We start from the raw sequence: 20,046 nt of genomic DNA, 5'->3' as shown, positions 1-20,046 counted from the left end.
AGATTATTCTACATAGAGAGAAAAGATTTGACATAGAGAGAAAAGATTCAACATTATAGAGACAATAGCAAAAAAGGTTGAAAGTGCCTGACCTAACTCTATTAGTCCAAGATTATTCGACATAGAGAGAAAAGATTAGACATGAAGACATGAATCTACTAAGCAGTCGCGGCGAACTTACATTTATACTCCGCCCATAGACTATAGAAGAATTCTAATGTTGGTTGAATAATAATTAATAAATATAATTATTACTAGTGTCATACAACATTAGAATTTTACTATAGCTTGTAGTCGGAGCATTCTACCTGAAATACAGTCGTACAGTTTTGCTGCTCCGTCAAATCTTCTTAGAACATTCGACAGACACCATAAGCCTTCAATGACAGATTTGACCTTAATTATTTAGGATTTTCGGATGAATGCATTTTTTAATGAAACAACATAAATAGAAAATAATTTTGGGAGAAACGAAATAAATGTATTTTTGGATGAAAACGAAATTCCGAAACAAAATATTTCAGTGTGCACATGTCTAGTGCACAGTCTATTTGCCTTTAGTAAATCAACCCCTATGACTTTCACAGACAACATCAGCAACACTGTTTTGTGTTATCACATATTTTAGATATTTAATAAATTGTTTAACTTTTACATTTAGCTTAGATTGCAAACACTGTAGCAGCAGCACACCAATCTTATTCATTTCAGAGCCTTTTTTAGCTACCGTATATACTCGAGTATAAGCCGAGATTTTCAGCCTCTTTTTTGAGGCTGAAAATGCCCCCCTCGGCTTATACTCGAGTCATCGCCGTCTGCCTGCCCGATCAGCGTGTCGAGCAGACAGACGGCGGCCATTCTACTATTCAAAAGCCGCGCCTCCCTGTCTGTGATAGGCGGAACACTCAATTTCCCAGCAGTCAGTGGTCCGCCTATCACGGACATCCGCTCATCCTCATACTACGGACGAGGATGAGAGGATGTCCGTGATAGGCGGAACACAGACTGCTGGGAAATTGAGTGTTCCGCCTATCACAGACGGAGGTGCGGCTTTTGAACAGTGGAATGGCCGCCGAGGCGCCGACGCCGTCTGTCAGACGAGAAGAGCGGCGATCCTGGCAGGGCAGAAGCACGCAGGCTCGGGACGCAGGCTCGGGACACAGGTAGGCTGGACACACAAGGCTGCACACACAGGGATGGACGGACACACAGGGATGGACGGACACACAGGGATGGACGGACACACAGGGATGGACGGACACACAGGGATGGACAGGCATGTCTCACCCTCGGCTTATACACGAGTCAATAAGTTTCCCAGTTTTTTTTGTGGTAAATTGGGGGCCTCGGCTTATATTCGGGTCGGCCTATACTCGAGTATATACGGTAGTTTTGGCACATGATTTTTTAATTATTCCAATGATAATAGGCCTAAATTGACAGTAAGTAACAAGCACAACAGATCTAAAAGTCCATGTTCTTAAAAAAAATAAAAAATAAATATAGATATAGCTAAAGCAACAAATCTGTTACAAACCGTTCAGTGGCACAACAGCTTGTATATTTTGTGAGCTTCTTTTTTTACAGAACCACACTACATTGTCTTACAAGTTTAATAAACCATTGTAAGAGAGTGCAGAAAACACTTTAAAACTGCAACCTCATTTTCCGAGCACGCTATTCCATCTGCACATCCCCAATTATTAAAAAAATATGCAAAATATAGATTTTAGATATGCTTTGGTAGAAACTGGTCAGTGTCAGAACAGAATGTGAGCTTACACAGGGCAGGTTTTATTTTGCAATACAAATGAATGTATTATCTGAGAGATAGCAGCCCAGATGATTGCATAGTTTAGGAGGGAGTAAAAAGTCTGGTTGCATCATAAACTTTTTTGGTGAGACATAGACCAAGAATATTTTAGAGTTGCAAAACAGTATGTAAGCAGCTTGGTTAGGCTACAATTTAAAAAGAAGACAAGAGGTGAGTTTTATCTTGAAATAAAGATTACAGTATATTATCTGGGAAACAATAGCCCAAGATTGTTGGAGTTGTAGGACAGTATGTAAACGGTGTGGTTAGGCTAGAGTTTATGAGGGAGAGAAGAAACATTTTTTTCTTGAAATAAGTATTCGGCTGTATTAGCTATAAGACAATTAGCTATAAGACAATAGCCAACATATTTTGTCCCAGATTTGCAAAGACAGTACTGCTTTTTTAGCTTTTGGCTGTGTCCCCAGCTATGTCCCGGGATCAGAGCCAGCTGCAGTGTCCCTGTCCTATCAGTTGGTAAGTACAGGTGCAGGGGTGAAGGAGGAATGGTTGTGAGAGAAGGAGGGTGTAGGTGTGGCGAGTGGTGAGAGAAGGGGGAGGGGGTGTTGGCTTGCAGAATGGAGAGAGAAGGAGGGGTGCAGACATAGTAGACACAGTGGATGCTGAGAGAATGAAGGCCGCAGTAGTTTATTCCTGTTGAGAAAAGGAACAATGCATGCTGAAAGAGTAGGGACAACAGGTGCAGTGGGTGTTGACACAAAGAGGGTGTGGAGGCATGTAACGTGGTTAAGAAAGAGGAGCTGCATGCACAATGGGTGCTGAGAGAAGAAAGGTATAGTTTCTGTGAGTAGTATGTCCAGTCAGGTGAGTATGTCCAGTCAGTTCCTACCCTGTGCTGAGAGAAGAAAGGTATAGTTTCTGTGAGTAGTATGTCCAGTCAGGTGAGTATGTCCAGTCAGTTCCTACCCTGTCCGCCTTTAGTCGATCCCTGAAAACAAATTTATTCAGGGAAGTCTACTCCACCTCCACCTAAGAACTTACCCGCTTCACCTACATCAGATCATCCGCTGTAGCTATTACCTTTTGTACCACCTCCCCCTCCCTTTAAATTGCAAGCTCCATGAGCAGGGTCCTCCTATTCAATCTGTATTGAACTGTATTGTAATTGTATTGTCCCCCCTTATATTGTAAAGAGCTGCGTAAACTGTTGGCGCTATATAAATCCTGTATGATAATAGTAATAATAATGATAATTAAGCAGCGGCTACATAGGAGAGCTCCCTCTTAGCACAGAGCTCACCCATTTCCTATCTCATACTGATTTTGACAGAGCTTCGTAAGCTGCTGTTTCAGCCATCTCCTCCTCAGCCTGCCTGTTCTCAGGGCACTGGCTATATTGTGTAACCTGAGTCCTGCCTATATTGGGCTCAGACAGTGGGCTGAGGAAGAGACGACTGCAGCAACAGAGAAGCTGTTGACAGACTTGCCATTACTTGTTGCTGTATCTCAGGCAATGTGAGTAGGGAAAGGGGCAGGTTCTGTGCTGGAAGACTCCTATCAATCATCTAGGCCAGGGTATCTCAACTCCAGTCCTCAAGGAGCCCCAACAGGTCACGTTTAAAGGCTTACCTTTATTTTTCACAGGTGATTTGATCAGTATCACTGCCTTAGTAATTACCACAGCCATTTCATCTGATGGAAATCCTGAAAACATGACCTGTTGGGGCACCTTGAGGACTGGAGTTGAGAAACACTGGTCTAGGCTGTCTGGCAGCAAAATCAGTAGGGTAATAGAAAAGTGTATGTGGGGAGGGAATGTAGCAGCCAAAGGGACATAGAGGGCAGGTGAAAACAGAAAAACAGGCATGTCTGATTGAAGTGGTAGCATTGGAATTTGATAAAAAGGATAGAAATGGGGAGAATTCACTACTGGAGGCAGAATTCCCAATGGCAAAAGTACATTAAAAATTATTAAAGTGGTATTAAATGTTCAAATTATTATTATTTTTTAAATAACAAGCGTGCCTATACTTACCTGCTCTGTGTAATGGTTTTGCACAGAGCAGCCTCGATCCTCTTCTGGTTCTACAGGCCCCTCCTCTTCATTGCGTGCCCCCACAAATAGCCACTTTCCATGGGGGCACCCATGCACGCTCGCTTCCAAGTCCCTCTGCTGCATCAATTGACACAGACAGTGGGACTCAGGCCCACCCCCTGCCCCCACTCACGGCTTTTGATTGACAGCCGAGGGAGCCAATGGCTTCTGCTGCTATCAATCTGTCCAATGAGTAGAGCGACAGCAGCTGTAGCCATTGCACTCGTGCATCGGATCGGGCTCAGGTAAGAAACAAAGCTAGCTGCCATAACCCCAGTATCCCTGTGTTCGGCCGGCGGCCTGGTACAAGATAAAAGTGGTCTCTGTGGTGGATTCGCAGTGAGATCACTTTTATCAGCCCTCCGCCACATACCGGAGCTGTGGCAACGTCAGAGGCGATCGCGTCTGTCCCCTGGGCTGATATGGAGATGAGTGAGGGGAACATGACACTGCAGGGTGGCAGCAACGTCAAAATGTCATTTTCGCCCATAGCTCTTAAAGGGCCATTTTTTTATTGCATTTTTGTGTAAATATGAGATCTGAATGGGAATAAAAGTGACACTTAAAAAAAAAAAAAATGAAAAAAATTAAGTAAAAGGTAAAATAAAGAAAAAAAGTATATTTTAAACACACCCCGTCCCACCGGGCTCGCGTGCAGAAGTGTTCAAACCACACATATGAGATATCGTCGTGATTGGTAGAGCAAGAGCAATAATTCTAGCCCCAGACCTCCTCTGCAACGCAAAACATGAAATCGGTAGAATTTTTTAAATATCGCCTATTAAGATTTTTAGGGTTAAAAGTTTGTCACCATTCCACGAGCAGGGGCAATTTTGAAGTGTGACATGTTGGGTATCAATTTACTCGGCATAACATTATCTTTCACAAAAAAAATAAAAAATTGGGCTAACTTTACTGTTGTCTTATTTTTTTTAATTCAAAAAGTGTATTTTTTTTTTTTTTAGTGCGCTTGTAAGACCCCCTGCACAAATACAGTGTGACAGAAAGTATTGCAATGACTGCCATTTTATTTTCTAGGATGTTAGAAAAAAAATGTAAAATGTTTGGGGGTTCTAAAAACTGTTTTTAACTTGTAAACACCATATCTAAAAAAGAGGCCTGGTCTTAAAGCGGTTAAAGCGGAGTTCGGCCCAAAAATGGAACTTCCGCTTTTCTGGTTCCTCCCCCCTCTGGTGTCACATTTGGCACTTTTCAGGGGGGAGGGGGGAACAGATACCTGTATAATACAGGTATTTGCTCCCACCTCTGGGGATAGATTGCCGCTGATTCTGCAGCGGTCTATGCCATGTTCGGCCCCTCCTTTGCCCCCCCCTGCTGTCTTCTGGGAGACAAACAGGTCCCAGAAGACAGCAGGGACCAGTGAGATCATGCGCAGTAGGGAACCAGGATGTGAAGCTGCAAGGCTTCACTTCCTGATTCCCTTACTGAAGATGCTGGCGCCTGCACCCAGGAGCCGAGGGACAGATCGGCATCGGGTGAGGACATCGCGGGCGCGCTGGACAGGTAAGTATCCTAATATTAACCACTTGAGACCCGCGCTATAGCCGAATGACGGCTACAGCGCGGACCTCCTTTGCCGGGACTACATCTATTGACATCGTCCCGTGCACGAGCGGCCTGCGCGCCCCCTGAGGGGCGCGCGCGGCGCGCTCTGTGATCGGCGAGTCTATGAGACTCACCTGATTACTGATCCGAGCAAGGGGTCGATCCCGACCCCTTACCACGCGATCAGCTGTCAGCCAATGACAGCTGATCATGTGATACAACGGAGCCGTAATCAGCTATTATTCCTCCTCGCGCTGACAGCGCGAGGATAAAAAAAAAGAGCTGATCACCGGCGGCCGTGATCGGGACATCAGTCCCGATCACGGCCAGCCCTGCCAGTGCCCACCTGCCCCCTGCCAGTGCCACCTCATTATAAAATAAGTGCCCCCCGTCAGTGCCACCCAGCAGTGCCCACAGTGCCACCCAGCAGTGCCCACAGTGCCACCCAGCAGTGCCCACAATCTGCCTCAACAACAATGCTGTACCCCAGTGCCACATATCCGTGCCCATCAGTGTCATCTACCAATGCCCATCAGTGCCCATCAGTGCCGCCCATCAGTGCCCAGCCGTGCCACCTATCAGAGCCACCTATCAGTGCCACCTATCAGTGCCCATCAGTCCCCTCTATCAGTGGTACCTATCAGTGCCCCTTAGTGCCACCCATCCGTGCCACCCATCCGTGCCACCCATCCGTGCCATCTTATCTGTGCCCATCTTTGCCCATCAGTGCCGCCTTATCTGTGCCCATCAGTACTGCCTTATCTGTGCCACCTTATCTGTGCCTATTAGTGCCGCCTTAACTATGCCTATCAGTGCCCACCAGTGCAGCCTATCAGTGCCCACCAATGCAGCCTATCAGTGCCCACCAATGCAGCCTATCAGTGCCGCCTCATCAGCGCACTTCAATGAAGGAGAAAAATGACCTGTTTGCAAAATTTTATAACAAACAATTAAACATGATTTTTTTTTTTGCATCTTTTTTTGTTTGTTTAGCAAAAAATAAAACTCCCAGCTGTAATTAAATACCACCAAAAGAAAGCTCTATTTGTGGGAAAAAAATGATAAAAATTGAATTTGGGTACAGTGTTATATGGCCGCGCAATTGTCATTCAAAGTGCATCAGCGCTGAAAGCTGAAAATTGGTCTGGGCAGGAGGGGGGTTTAAGTGCCCAGTAAGCAAGTGGTTAAAGGTCAGCAGCTGCAGTATTTGTAGCTGCTGACTTTTATTTTTTTTTCAGCAGAAACCCACTTTAAGGCATTCGAGCCATTATCCTCAATACTCAATGTGATAGTGAAACTGTGCTATGAAAGCAAAACTCTGACTTAGATTTTATGTCACTATGAATATAATAAAAGTAGGAAAATGTTCCATAGGTCACATGCCAGTAATCAGTTCTTTATACTGTCAGCAAAGTAATGATCATCAGCAAGTATCACATGAGGCCTTGGTGTAGTGTTATTCTGCTACATAAACTGCTTATCTGAAAATAGGGAGATATCTATAAGTCAAAGAACAAGCATTGGCTTTGTGTTGAATGCTATATTCAGTTCTAATGGGACATTTCCTCCCTAATCATTTCTTAGGATCCATAGACTGTTAAGTAATATGAGTTAAAAAAAAAACATCTGTAACACAAATACGGTAACTTCTAAGTTTAGTCCATGACATTGCCTAGAACTAGGCTGACTTACTCAATGATGGCATACTAAATATCAGCTGCAATTTTAATTTTTATGCGCTTGATATGTTTTGGGAGAAGGATCAAAATGCAGTATAAAAGGTAAATGGCGTCCACTTCCATAGGCTTGTAGCTATAGTCAAATACTGCAGCGGTCTGCCGGGCAAAGCTTTGACGCTTCAGTTTTTGTTGAAAACTGGCACTACCTCCCACCCCTACACATTTCTATGGGCCCATTACTGTGGTGGGGTGCCTCACTGGCCAGAAGAAATGCATAGGATGGGACAGGCAAGCTATGGCACTTTCAAGAACAGCCAGAGCTCTGCCTATCATAATTGCTGGTATTCAGCCATAACAAGTTGATAGAGGCTACTGTAGCTCAGTGCAGGCTCCTATAGGTGCATTCTCTTTATAGCGACCCTTTCCTAAATGAAATAAAGGAGCTGTAATTTCTGACTTCCCTTATAAATGATAGTTGCTTGGCTATATGGAAACCCTCTTGTCTTAATACTCTGAGTCACTGACTCAAAATTGGCATGGAGATCAGGAAAATCATAATCAAGTCAGTCCTTATCTACATATTTGCCACCCGTCCCTCAGAAACAAAATTGTTAATTTTGTACAAGAAACTGTATTATATTTTTAGAAAACAGTATACTAATGCCTCGTACACAGGATCGGACATTCCGACAACAAAACTGTGGAATTTTGTCCGAAGGGTGTTGGCTCAAACTTGTCTTGCATACACATGGTCACACAAATGTTGGCCAACAATTACGAACGTAGTGACGTACTAGAAGTACTACGTATTTTTTCAGCTCTTTAGCGTCACCCTTTGGGCTCCTTCTGCTAATTTCGTGTTAGTAGAAGTTTGGTGAGTGTTGATTCAGGCTTTTCTTTTCGCATTTTTTATTTAGCGCTTTTCAGTTCTTGCTTTTCATTTTGTGCTTTTCAGTTCATTTCTGTGCAGCCGTTCGTCAACCAGACATGTTGCGGAATTGGAGGAGATAATGTGTTATTTATTATTGACTTTGGAGTTATTGCTTTGACATTATTTTTTTGGTTGAATAATGATTTGATTTGGTATATTTTCTATATTTTTGGATGCATAGAGTGCACTTTTTGGTTAAGGTCTATTGGCATTCTAATTTCTTTTTTTTTTTGCACAATAAAAAAATTGTGGAGAATAATACTTGGCTTTGTGTTTTACTTCAAATGACAGTTTGGGAATAGGCAGTTACATTTTAAAAAATATAATGTAAAATTGACAAGGGACACCAACATAGTTGTATCTTTGATCTTAAAACTACGGGATAATGGTGTTGTGGTAACTTGCACAAATAAAAAAAAAAAAAACATAATAATATTATTCTTGATATCACTAGAAAAAAAAGCCTTTGAAAATCAATTTACAATAACCCCATCAGTATCACCAGCAAAGCAGCTTCATTATTATCCCATTATAGAAGAATAGATTGTGCGCTGCAGTTGGCGAATTCATAATGTGCCATGTCACGAATGTTAATTCTCCATTACAAACTCTAGTTTACAAGACTGACTACTTCTGCTTCCGAGCATGCATGTTTGTACTTTGGACTTTTGTCTGACGGACTTTTGAACACATGATCGAAACACCCGACAACACACATTTGTTTGTGGAAAATTTGAGAACGTGCTAGCCAAAATTTGTTGGCGGAAAGTCCAACAACAATTGTCCGATGGAGCATGCACACGGTCGGATTTTCCGCCAACAGCCTGACATCCAACATTTCCCATCAGAAAGTCGGATCGTGTGTACGGCCTTTATTGTATCTAAACCCCAGAACACAAAATCAAGTATATTGCAGCCTACCTGTCATTAAAGGTGGTGGCTGCATAGTTTTCTTGTTTTTCATGTTGTTTCCCCAAAGTGAGACCATTCATTGTACTGTAACTACGAACAAGCAATGTTGTCATCCTAGGACAGGGAGTGTCTTGGTACTACAGAACACCTCTCCCTTCTCATCTTCATAACATAAGGCATGAGCGGTCTGCAGGGGCGTACCAAGCAGGGGGCGGGGGGGGGGGGCGTTCCGCCCCAGGTGCCACACATTGAGGGGGGTGTAAGTGGCTGGGTGGCATTGCTATGGGGTTCACTCTGCACTCAGACACTGTCTGACAGTATCCTGAAGGGAATCCCTGGCTCTGGCTGCTCTGTTTTTTGCGAGTTTTTTTGTGAGCTGGAACACCCCCAGCACTGTGGCCGAAATAGTATGGTCTAGTTTCTGTTTTCACCTGCTAGCTCCACCCACCACTGCTGAGCAGCCGAGCTGAGTGTGTCATCATTCAGCGCGGGGGTGGTTGCTGTTACACATTGTGTCCACACCATCTTCTGGAGTCTAAACCTCCCTAGCTGAAGCTGAGAGCCGAGGTGAGCTGGTGATAGGGGGTGTGTGAGCTGTGAGAAGACGTTGGAGGAGTGTGTCTGTCCTGCCATCCTTACTGTGCTGGTCTGTCATAGAAGGGGAAGGGGGGGGGGGGTTGCTGTGTAGTAGGTATAGTGTAGCTGACCTGATGGGGGGGTGGGTTGCAGAATACAGGCGTGTGCTATGTACAGGTTGTAGACTCCAGATTTGTGCTATATACAGGTAGCAGAATACAGGCGTGTGCTATGTACAGGTTGCAGAATACAGGCGTGTGCTATGTACAGGTTGCAGAATGCAGGCGTGTGCTATGTACAGGTTGCAGAATGCAAGCATGTGCTATGTACAGGGTGCAGAATGCAAGCATGTGCTATGTACAGGGTTCAGAATGCAGGTGTGTGCTATGTACAGGTTGCAGAATGCAGGCGTGTGCTATGTACAGGTTGCAGAATGCAGGCGTTTGCTATGTACAGGTTGCAGAATGCAGGCGTTTGCTATGTACAGGTTGCAGAATGCAGGCGTTTGCTATGTACAGGTTGCAGAATGCAGGCGTTTGCTATGTACAGGTTGCAGAATGCAGGTGTGTGCTATGTACAGGTTGCAGAATCCAAGTGGGTGCTGTATACTGGTTGCAGAATCCATGTGTGTGCTGTATATTGCTGTGTGACCACCACCCACCTATAGTAGCTGAGCTGTGAGCCTACCTGGTAAGGGGGGGGGGGTGTTGCTGTGTTCACAAACCAGCAATAGAGTAGATGAGCTGATCTGATAAAGGGGGGACTTACACCCACATCTTGCAGCCATCAGATCCATCCAGCAAGCAGCAGGTCACAGCAGCATCTTGCCACCTTCCCTGCGGCCATCAGATCCCATCCACGGTCCAGCAAGCAACACGCCTTGTCGGCAGGTCAGTTCCCAAATCTGAATCAAATTATCAATGCCAATGCTGTCCCCAGGGACAGATCCGATCCAGAGATCGCCATACAGTGGGATCTCTGGATCAGATCTGTACCTGAGGACAGTAGATAATGCAAAGTATGGGCCATACTTTGTATTGTCAGCTGTCTCCCCGTCTCACTCTGATGTCTCCCTCATAGCAGCTCCAGTCCAGCTCTCCACTTTCCTGACTGTGGCACAATCTGTCCAAAAATGTGGCATCTGCTCACACCTGAGTGACTGACACCTCTGTCCTTTCCCGTCAATTGTCACTGGCTACCATGGATGAACAGCATCCGCTGTTATTAAAAGGAGCGGGAGGGGACATCCCCATCCCCCCACAGCTCCGCCCAGGTCTCCCATCCCACCCGCAGACCTGAGCCACCAGCCAGCTGGCCAGAAACCTGAACAAAGCCGAATTTGCCTTTGATCAGGTCTCCGATGTAGAAAACTGGAAGAGACAGCACAGTGTCACTTCCGGTTTACTCGGTAGCCAACAGCGCCATTTAAAAAAGAAAGCAGAATTAAAAAACGCTGATCTTGGCAGAGGAGGGTGTTTTTTTGTGGGTGTTTTTACAGTTGGGGGGGTGCCAGATATAGGATGGGCCCTGGGTGCCAAATGCTCTAGGTACGCCCCTGGCGGTCTGTCCTTTACAGAGGTGACCTGGGTAGGGATGCTGACACAGATTGAGATAATGCTGTGGATTCCACAGCTCACTTTTGATTTATGGCAAGATCAACTGGTATTCTTTTGCTCTTTCCAAATATACACTCATTGGCCACTTTATTAGGTGCATCTGTTCAATTGCTTGGTAACACAAATTGGTAAACAGCCAATCACATGGCAGCAACTCAATGCATTTAGGCATCTAGATGTGGTGAAGACAACTTGCTGACCTTCAAACTGAGCACACCAGCATGAGGAAGAAATGGGGAGTTAAGTGACTTTGTACGTGACACTGCTGGTTGCTGGTGCCAGACGGGCTGATCTGAGTATTTCAAAAACTGCTGATCTACTGGGATTTTCACACACAACCATCTCTAAGGTGGTTGTGTGTGAAAGAGGATGTTCCAAAAAACTGAAAATATTCAGTGAGTGGCAGTTTTGTGGCCTTGTTGATGTCAGAGGTGAGAGGAGAATGGGCATACTGGTTTGAGATGATAGAAAGACAACAGTAGCTCAAAAAAAAAAAAAAACACCTGTTACAACCAAGGTATGCAGAATACCATCTGTGAACGTACAACACATCAATCCTGTCAGCTAAGAAAAGGCTCATCAAAATTGGACCATTGAAGATTGTAAAAACATTGCCTGATCTGATGAGTCTCGATTTCAGCTGCAACTTTCAGATGGTAGGGTCAGAATTCAGTGTAAACAACATAAAAGCATATACTGCCTTGCATAAATGGTTTAGGCTGGTGGTGTAATGGTGTGGAGGATATTTTCTTGGCACACTTTGGGCCCCTTAGTACCAATTGAGCATCGTTTAAACGCCACAGCCTACTTGAGTATTGTTGTTGACCATGTCCATCCCTTTATGACTACAGTGTACCCATCTTCTGATGGCCCCTTGCAGCAGGATAATGCACCATGTCACAAAGCTCAAATCATCTCACCACTGGTTCTTGAACATGACAATGAGATCCCTGTACTCCAATGGCCTCCACAGTCACCAGATCGCAATCCAAAAGAGCACCTCTGGGATGTGGTGGGACGGGAGATTTGCATCATGGTTGTGCAGCCAACAAATTTGCAGCAACTGTGTGATGCTACCATGTCAATATGGACCAAAATCTCTAAAGGAATGTTTCCAACACCTTGTAGAATCTATGCCACGAAGAATTAAGGCAAAAGGCGGTCCAGCCCAGTACTAGCAAGGTGTACCTAATAAAGTGGCTGGTGAGTGTAAATAACAAAATTAAGTAAATAAGTGAAGTCCTTTGCTGTGGTTTATATACATTTTATTTGTACTTCTATGCAACACAAAGTTTGTGTTTTATAAAGAATATGATGTTCAAATAAATGTATATTCTATATGTTAAAATAGCAGTGAGGCATTACTAGAATTTGGAAGTCTTATTAAAGGATAAGTTCACCTTTAGGAACATGTTACATTTTACACATACTTTATTTTTTGGGGTGTAACATGCTCCCACCCCCTCCTGCTAGAGTCCCCCTACCCCCGCTGTCACTGAAATTGGCCTGCACGTTCGCCTCATTCAGTCATTCACAGGAACTGTCGCTGAGAAAACTACAAGTCCCATCTTCCACCAGGTGGCTTGTAATTCTCAATACACTGCAAGGTGTATGAAGAGTGCCCTCATAGTCCATCCACACTGCCTACAGCTCTGCAACTGAAAGCCTGTACAGAGGTATGGCTAACAGAGCCCTATGACCCGTACACACGATCTGAAAATCAGACGACAGATCATCCGTGTTTTTTTTTTTGCATGCTAGTCACATATCGAAAACAAAGTTTACTAAAGTTATGAAAATTCTCGTACGACAGAATACAAAAGTCGGAAGTGATGTCATGTGTTGTAGTTGTATTTTTGGACGACAACTGTACTGATTAACTACTTGCCAACCAGCTCACTGCGGCAGGTCGGCTCTTCTGTGGGAACCGACGTACCTGTATGCCGGTCTGTTCAAGGAGGATTGCGGGCATGCACCGCGGGTCCCGTAGACTTCATGTCAGCTGGCGATCGCTGTGTACAGAGGCAGAACGGGAAACTGTAAACAAGGCGATTCCCCATTCTGACATGACAAAGATCTACACTTAACCCCTTGATCCCCCCCTAGTGTTAACCCCTTCCCTGCCAGTGTCATTTTTACATTGATCAGTGCATTTTTATAGCACTGATCAATGTAATAATGTCACTGGTTCCTAAAAAGTGTCATTTGGGGGTCAGCTTTATCTGCCGCAATGTCGCAGTCCCGCTAAAAATGGCAGATCCCCGCTATTACTATAACATGGCAATAAAAAATAAAAGTCCATAACATTTGTAGAAAAATATATATTGGCCTTAGCAGATGAATACAACATTTGGGGGATATATATTATAACAGAAAGTAAAAAAAAAAAAAAATATATATATATATATATATATATATAATTTTTTTTTTTTTTTTTAATGTTGGTTATAGTGCAAAAAAAAACAAAAAAAAACGCATGGGTTATGACTCAATATACTGTATAATACCAAAATGCTAAAATGAAATAAAGCTCATAGCAGTTGTAGCATTACTGATAATTTCAACATTATAAATGTGAGAAAGCAGCACATCTTACCTTTGCTTCTTTTCAGGTTTTGTGTATGACTGTAACTGATGCTTGTGGTTCTCTTTGCCTCGGTTGATGATCTCTTCTGTATAGTGAAGTTTGGTGATAAATCAGGCAGTACACTTATTGTAGGTGGAGGCGAAAACTTCAGTGACACAGGCTAATGGTAATAGTTACAATGTGAGGATTGTACTGAAGAAGTGCTTCACAGAAAGGCACAGGATATTCTGTCCTCTGTAGAAACCCTGCAAGCTGCTTTACACCACTGTGGTCAACGCACTTCACTATTTACACTGCCATGCCCTCTACACATGAGCACTGAACGGAATATCAAATCATATACTCTAAGCTTGAGGTATACCGTTGTTATCTCTATTGTGCTCAAAAGCTTCCTTTATTTAATGTCAAATGGGAAGTACAATGTTATAGCTGCTGGTAACTATCACATCATGTGCATGTTGTGCAAAAACAAAAAAAACACTTGATATTAGACAATGTTTGTGTCTAGAGTTTCCCATAGCAGTGTGTATATACTATATACGGTATTAACCTTTTTTTAACTTCCTTCTGAAAACACGAATTGTCTGGTTTGTAGCACAGTCATCACATTACTTTGTTAATAAACAAATGTCAACGATAGCTGCCAGTGCATTTTTACGCCTTACAGTGTTTTAAAAAAAAATTAAAGAATTGTTTTTATATATTTATTTTATTTATTTATATTTATAATAAAAAAAATAAAGAATTGTTTTTATATATTTATATTTATTTTATTTTTATTTATATGTATAATATTTTTTGACACCTTTTGTCCCTTTTTAATCGTATTATAATACACAGCGTATTTATTTAAATAGTTTATCAAATAAAAGTGATTGTAAAGTCGTATTATTTTTAACAAAAAAAAAAAATAAATAAATAAAATGTTATACTTACCTACCCTGTGCAGCTGGTTTTGCACAGAGAAGCCTGGATCCTCCTCTTCTCGGATCCTTCTTTGGTGCTCCAGGCCCCTCCCTCCTGTTGAGTGTCCCCCACAGCAAGCAGCTAGCTATGGGCACCCGAGCCGAGCCACATTCAGACACTGAGTAGGGTTGCCACCTGTCCAGGATTCACCCTGACGGTTCGGGTTTGGAATCATGCATCTGGGTTTCAGACCGCCTTAAACCCGGACACATTTTTTCAGACCAGTCTTTGGCTTCCCAGCAGGGTTGCTGGCTGCAGTTGTGTAAGCCAAGAGTGTGTATTACACTTGTTCACACTGCCCAAAGCCAGCACTAACAATTCTTACATACACACACACAGGAGAGGAGAGAGGGCTCGATCTGCGGCTCTTCCATCCGCCCCTACCCCTCTGTCTGCCCACACTCCAATCCCTGGGACTGTGGTTCAGAAAAGTTAAGTGGGGGTGCGAAATTTGAAGTCCAGTAGCCTCAGATACATCTGGATGAGAGGTGCTGACTGCCAAAGGGTGAATGAGCTCACCATCCATCCCTGTCTGTGACTGAAGTCTCCTGTCTTCTCTCTCCTGTCTCTGAGTGAGTACATGAAGGTAAATCAGGGTTCTCAGAGCACTCATTACATCAGAGTTGCCCTTTACACCAGAGGCCACAGTGTTCCTCCTTATATCAGAGTCCTCTCCGTACATCAGAGTTCTCAGTGTCCCCCTTAAATCAGGGTTTCCAGAGCATCCCTTATGTTAGAGTCCCCAGAGTTCTCCCTTACATCAGAGTCTGCAGAGTCCCCCTTACAGTGTAAGGATACTCTGCGAGTTCAGATGTAAAAGGGGAACTCTGTGGAATTTGATGTAAAGAGGGACTCTTGTGATTCATTTCATATGATTAGAAATGTTATTTAATTGCAAAATATATGTAAAGTTTATACTTTAAAACAAAACAAAAAAATTGCTGTGCACCGCTACAGTGTACGGGTTTGATTTGAAGAAAAGGTGGCAACCCTAACACTGAGACCCTTCCATCTTTCTCTCTTCATTGGCCGACTGACTTTGTTTGACAGCAGCAGGAGCCAATGGCGCCGCGTTGCTGTCTCAGCCAATGAGCAGCCGAGACACTCCTGCAACATTGCTGGATCTAGATGGGGCTTATGTAAGTATTAGGGGGTGCTGGGGAGGCAGCTGCACACAGAAGGTTTTTTTTATCTTAATGCATAAAATTCTTTAAGATAAAAAAAAAAAACCTTCTGCTTTTACAACCCCTTTAACCGCTTGCCAACAAGCCGCCGTAGTTGTACTGTGGCAACAAGCCACGGCTGCGTGAATGGCTGTCATGTTACGTCGCTTCTTATTGTGGCCACTAGGGGCACATGCACCTGCTGCTCGCCCCCGAAGCGTGATCGCTCGTGGCACAGCGAGAGCCGGGATCTCTGTGTGATCCTGGTTCTCTGGGGGGAGAAAAGACTTATCGTGTGTTCATACAAAGTATGATAACCGATCTGTCTCTTCCCCTAGCAAGTCCCATCCCCCTTCAGTTAGAACACATAGCAGGGAACACAATTAACCCCTTGATCGTCCCCTAGTGTTAACCCCTTCACTGCCAGTGACATTTTTACAGTAATCAATGCATTTTTATAGCACTGATTGCTGTATAAATGCCAGTGGTCCCAAAAATGTGTCAAAATTGTCCGATGTGTCCGCCATAATGCCGCAGTCACAATAAAAATTCGCAGATCGCTGCCATTACTAGTAAAAAATATATATATAGGGAAATCGAGATGGCAGAAAAAGATCAAGCTTGCGGGATGTCTCTGAAGATGTATATGACAACGGTGACCAGTTCCCGGGAGACAAAGGCGCAGCAGCAAGACATCATTTAGGTTTTGGACACTGCTGGACAGCCATATGAAACAGTGGATATAGCCGCGGACAACAGTTTACGAACAGAACTGAAAGAGAAATGTGGTAACCCAAACCCACTTTCTCCTCAGTAGTACCTTGGGGGCTATGATGAGATAATGGTTGCAGTGGAAGATGGTGAATTGAACAAATTCCTAGGAGAAAACTAGGACTTTATCTCTGCAGTAAAGGTGGAATTAATATTTGTAATTCTATACTTCCAGAGCTTGCCCCCAACACGCCTTATATCATTCCCTAGTATTCTGTAGTCAACTTAAGTAGTATAGCTTTTTTTTTTATTATTGCTAAGACTTTTTGTCATTCCAGTTTTGCAAAAAAAAAAAAAACAAACATTCCTAAATTGATCATCATTCCCATTTCCCAGAGTAGTGCAGATAAACTGGAAAGTAAAAAAGAGACCATTGACTGCCTTCCAATGTTACAGAACCCCTTTATTTCTTCTGGCGGCTAAGTGGTCATCTCTCTCCTCTCGACTGTGAATTAAACATGTATATTTCCTGCCAAAGAGGAAGCAAGCCTTCTAGACTATTAATAATTTTTTTTCTTAACATCAAAAAAAAAAAAATAAATAAATAAAAATGTATATGTGTGTGTATATATATATATATATATATATATATATATATATATATATATATATATATATATATATACAGTGGTGTGAAAAAGTGTTTGCCCCCTTCCTCATTTCCCGTTCCTTTGCATGTTTGTCACACTTAAGTGTTTCGGAACATCAAACCAATTTAAACAATAGTCAAGGACAACACAAGTAAACACAAAATGCAATTTGTAAATGAAGGTGTTTATTATTAAAGGTGAAAAAAAATCCAAACCATCATGGCCCTGTGTGAAAAAGTGATTGCCCCCTTGTTAAAACATACTATAACTGTGGTTGTCCACACCTGAGTTCAATTTCTCTAGCCACACCCAGGCCTGATTATTGCCACACCTGTTCACAATCAAGGCATCACTTAAATAGGAGCTGCTTGACACAGTAAGGTCCACCAGAAGATCCTTAAAAGCTACACATCATGCCGAGACCCAAAGAAATTCAGGAACAATTGAGAAAGAAAGTAATTGAGATCTATCAGTCTGGAAAGGGTTATAAAGCCATTTCCAAAGCTTTGGGAATCCAGCGAACCACAGTGAGAGCCATTATCCACAAATGGCGAAGACATGGAACAGTGGTGAACCTTCCCAGGAGTGGCCGGCCGCCCAAAATTACCCCAAGAGCGCAGCGACGACTCATCCAAGAGGTCACAAAAGACCCCACAACAACGTCCAAGGAACTGCAGGCCTCACTTGCCTCAGTTAAGGTCAGCGTTCATGCCTCCACCATCAGGAAAAGACAGGGCAAAAATGGCCTGCATGGCAGAGTTCCAAGGAGAAAACCACTGCTGAGCAAAAAGAACATCAAAGCTCGTCTCAATTTCTCCACAACACATCTTGATGATCCCCAAGACTTTTGGGACAACATTCTGTGGACCGATGAGACAAAAGTGGAACTCTTTGGAAGGTGTGTGTCCAAGTATATCTGGCGTAGAAGGAACACTGCATTTCATAAAAAGAACATTATACCAACAGTAAAATATGGTGGTGGTAGTGTGATGGTCTGGGGCTGTTTTGCTGCTTCAGGACCTGGAAGACTTGCCGTGATAAAAGGAACTATGAATTCTGCTGTCTACCAAGAGATCCTGAAGGAGAATGTCCGACCATCTGTTCGTGTACTCAAGCTGAAACGAACTTGGGTTCTGCAGCAGGACAATGATCCTAAACACACCAGCAAGTCCACCACCGAATGGCTGAAGAAAAACAAAATGAAGACTTTGGAGTGGCCTAGCCAAAGTCCTGACCTGAATCCTATTGAGATGTTGTGGTATGACCTTAAAAAGGCCGTTCATGCTCGAAAACCCTCCAATGTAACTGAATTAGGACAATTCTGCAAAGATGAGTGGGCCAAAATTCCTCCAGGACGCTGTAAAAGCCTCATTTCACGTTATCGCAAACGCTTGGTTGCAGTTGTTGCTGCTAAGGGTGGCCCAACCAGTTATTAGGTTTAGGGGGCAATCACTTTTTCACACAGGGCCATGATGGTTTGGATTTTTTTTCACCCTTTAATAATAAACACCTTCATTTACAAATTGCATTTTGTGTTTACTTGTGTTGTCCTTGACTATTGTTTAAATTGGTTTGATGTTCCGAAACACTTAAGTGTGACAAACATGCAAAGGAACAGGAAATGAGGAAGGGGGCAAACACTTTTTCACACCACTGTATATATATATATATATATATATATATATATATATATATATATATATATATATATATATATATATATATATATATATATATATATATATATATATAAAATAATAAAAATGCTATAAATGCTATAAATCTTTCCCTATTTTGTAGACACTAAAACTTTTGCGCAAAGCAATCAATATACACTTATTTCAATTTTTATTACCAAAAATAGAAAGAAAAAAGAATACCTATTGGCCTAAACTGAGAAAAATATTGCTTTTAAAAAAAAAAATGGGGGTATTTATTATAGAAAAAAAGTATAAAATATTGTTTTTTTTTCAAAATTGCCGCTCTTTTTTTGTTTATAGTGCAAAAAATAAAAAAACTGCAGAGATGATGAAATACCACCAAAAGAAATCTCGATTTGTGAGAGAAAAAGGGCGTGAATTTTGTTTGGGTACAGCATCTCACAACTGCGCAATTGCCAGTTAAATGCAGTGCCGAATCGCAAAAAATTCAGCAGTGAAATCTTCTGGGGCTGAAGTTAAAAAAGCTATTTGAAAGATACTGCTAAATTAAAAAATGTAATCTGGGTGTCTAGCTCCTTCCCGCCGAGCATACGCAGATGTGCGTACTCGGCGTTCGGGGGTTATACCGGGATGATGCCCGCAGCTGCAGGCATCATCCCGGTACCTTTGTTTAGCGCGGGCTATCCAGGGATAACAACCGATGCAGCTAAAAGCCACTCGGCAGTTATCCCGGAGGAGTGGGAGGGGACATCCTGTCTCCTGCCGCCTCCTGCCACTCTTCCAGGCCTCCCGTCCCACCAGGAGGCCCGATCGACGATCCACCACTTCTGGAAGCTAGGGACAGACTGGAACAAAGCCGGAAACAGATACGTTCCAGTCTCCTGATTGTAAACATGGAAGCAACGTCACAACGTCACTTCCTGTTTACTCGGCTGCCAATGGCACTGGTTTTAAAAAAATATACAGTATTCAGAATTGCTGAAAACGCCGATCTGAATACTTTGAGGTGCAAAGGAGGGATCGGGGGTCTTTTAGACCCCCGATCCCTCCATAAAGAGTACCTGTCACCACCTATTACTGTCACAAGGGATGCTTACATTCCTTGTGAAAGCAATAAAAATGATCATATTTATTTTTTTGTTAAACACAACTTAATAAT

The 20,046-nt window shown here is 43.0% G+C and overlaps 2 protein-coding genes across 6 annotated transcripts in view; one reads left to right on the top strand and one right to left on the bottom strand.

The window, feature by feature from the left end:
- The window catches only part of MED12L (mediator complex subunit 12L), a 740,921-nt gene that overhangs the window by 293,509 nt on the left and 427,366 nt on the right, over positions 1–20,046 (top strand). The gene's annotated exons all lie outside the window — the stretch shown is intronic.
- Positions 1–20,046, bottom strand: part of P2RY14 (purinergic receptor P2Y14) — an 84,303-nt gene that overhangs the window by 24,866 nt on the left and 39,391 nt on the right. Inside the window, exons 1-2 of one of the 3 annotated variants that reach the window (XM_077488168.1) lie at positions 13,746–14,138; positions 13,086–13,161 (exon numbers count right to left, since the gene is read on the bottom strand). The exons of 1 other annotated variant lie outside the window; for it this stretch is intronic. The gene's annotated coding sequence lies outside the window, so the exon portion shown is untranslated. Of the gene's footprint in view, positions 1–13,085; positions 13,162–13,745; positions 14,139–20,046 lie in introns of those variants that run through there. One more of the 3 variants, XM_077488164.1, reaches the window with a different exon arrangement.

This window comes from Lithobates pipiens, unplaced genomic scaffold (genome assembly GCF_037356315.1).
Source record: "Lithobates pipiens isolate NorthernLeopardFrog02 unplaced genomic scaffold, aLitPip1_a1.2 Scaffold_18, whole genome shotgun sequence".
Lineage (NCBI taxonomy): Eukaryota > Metazoa > Chordata > Amphibia > Anura > Ranidae > Lithobates > Lithobates pipiens.
Note: the sequence above shows the minus strand (reverse complement) of the source record. Positions and strands in the feature narration are given on the sequence as shown.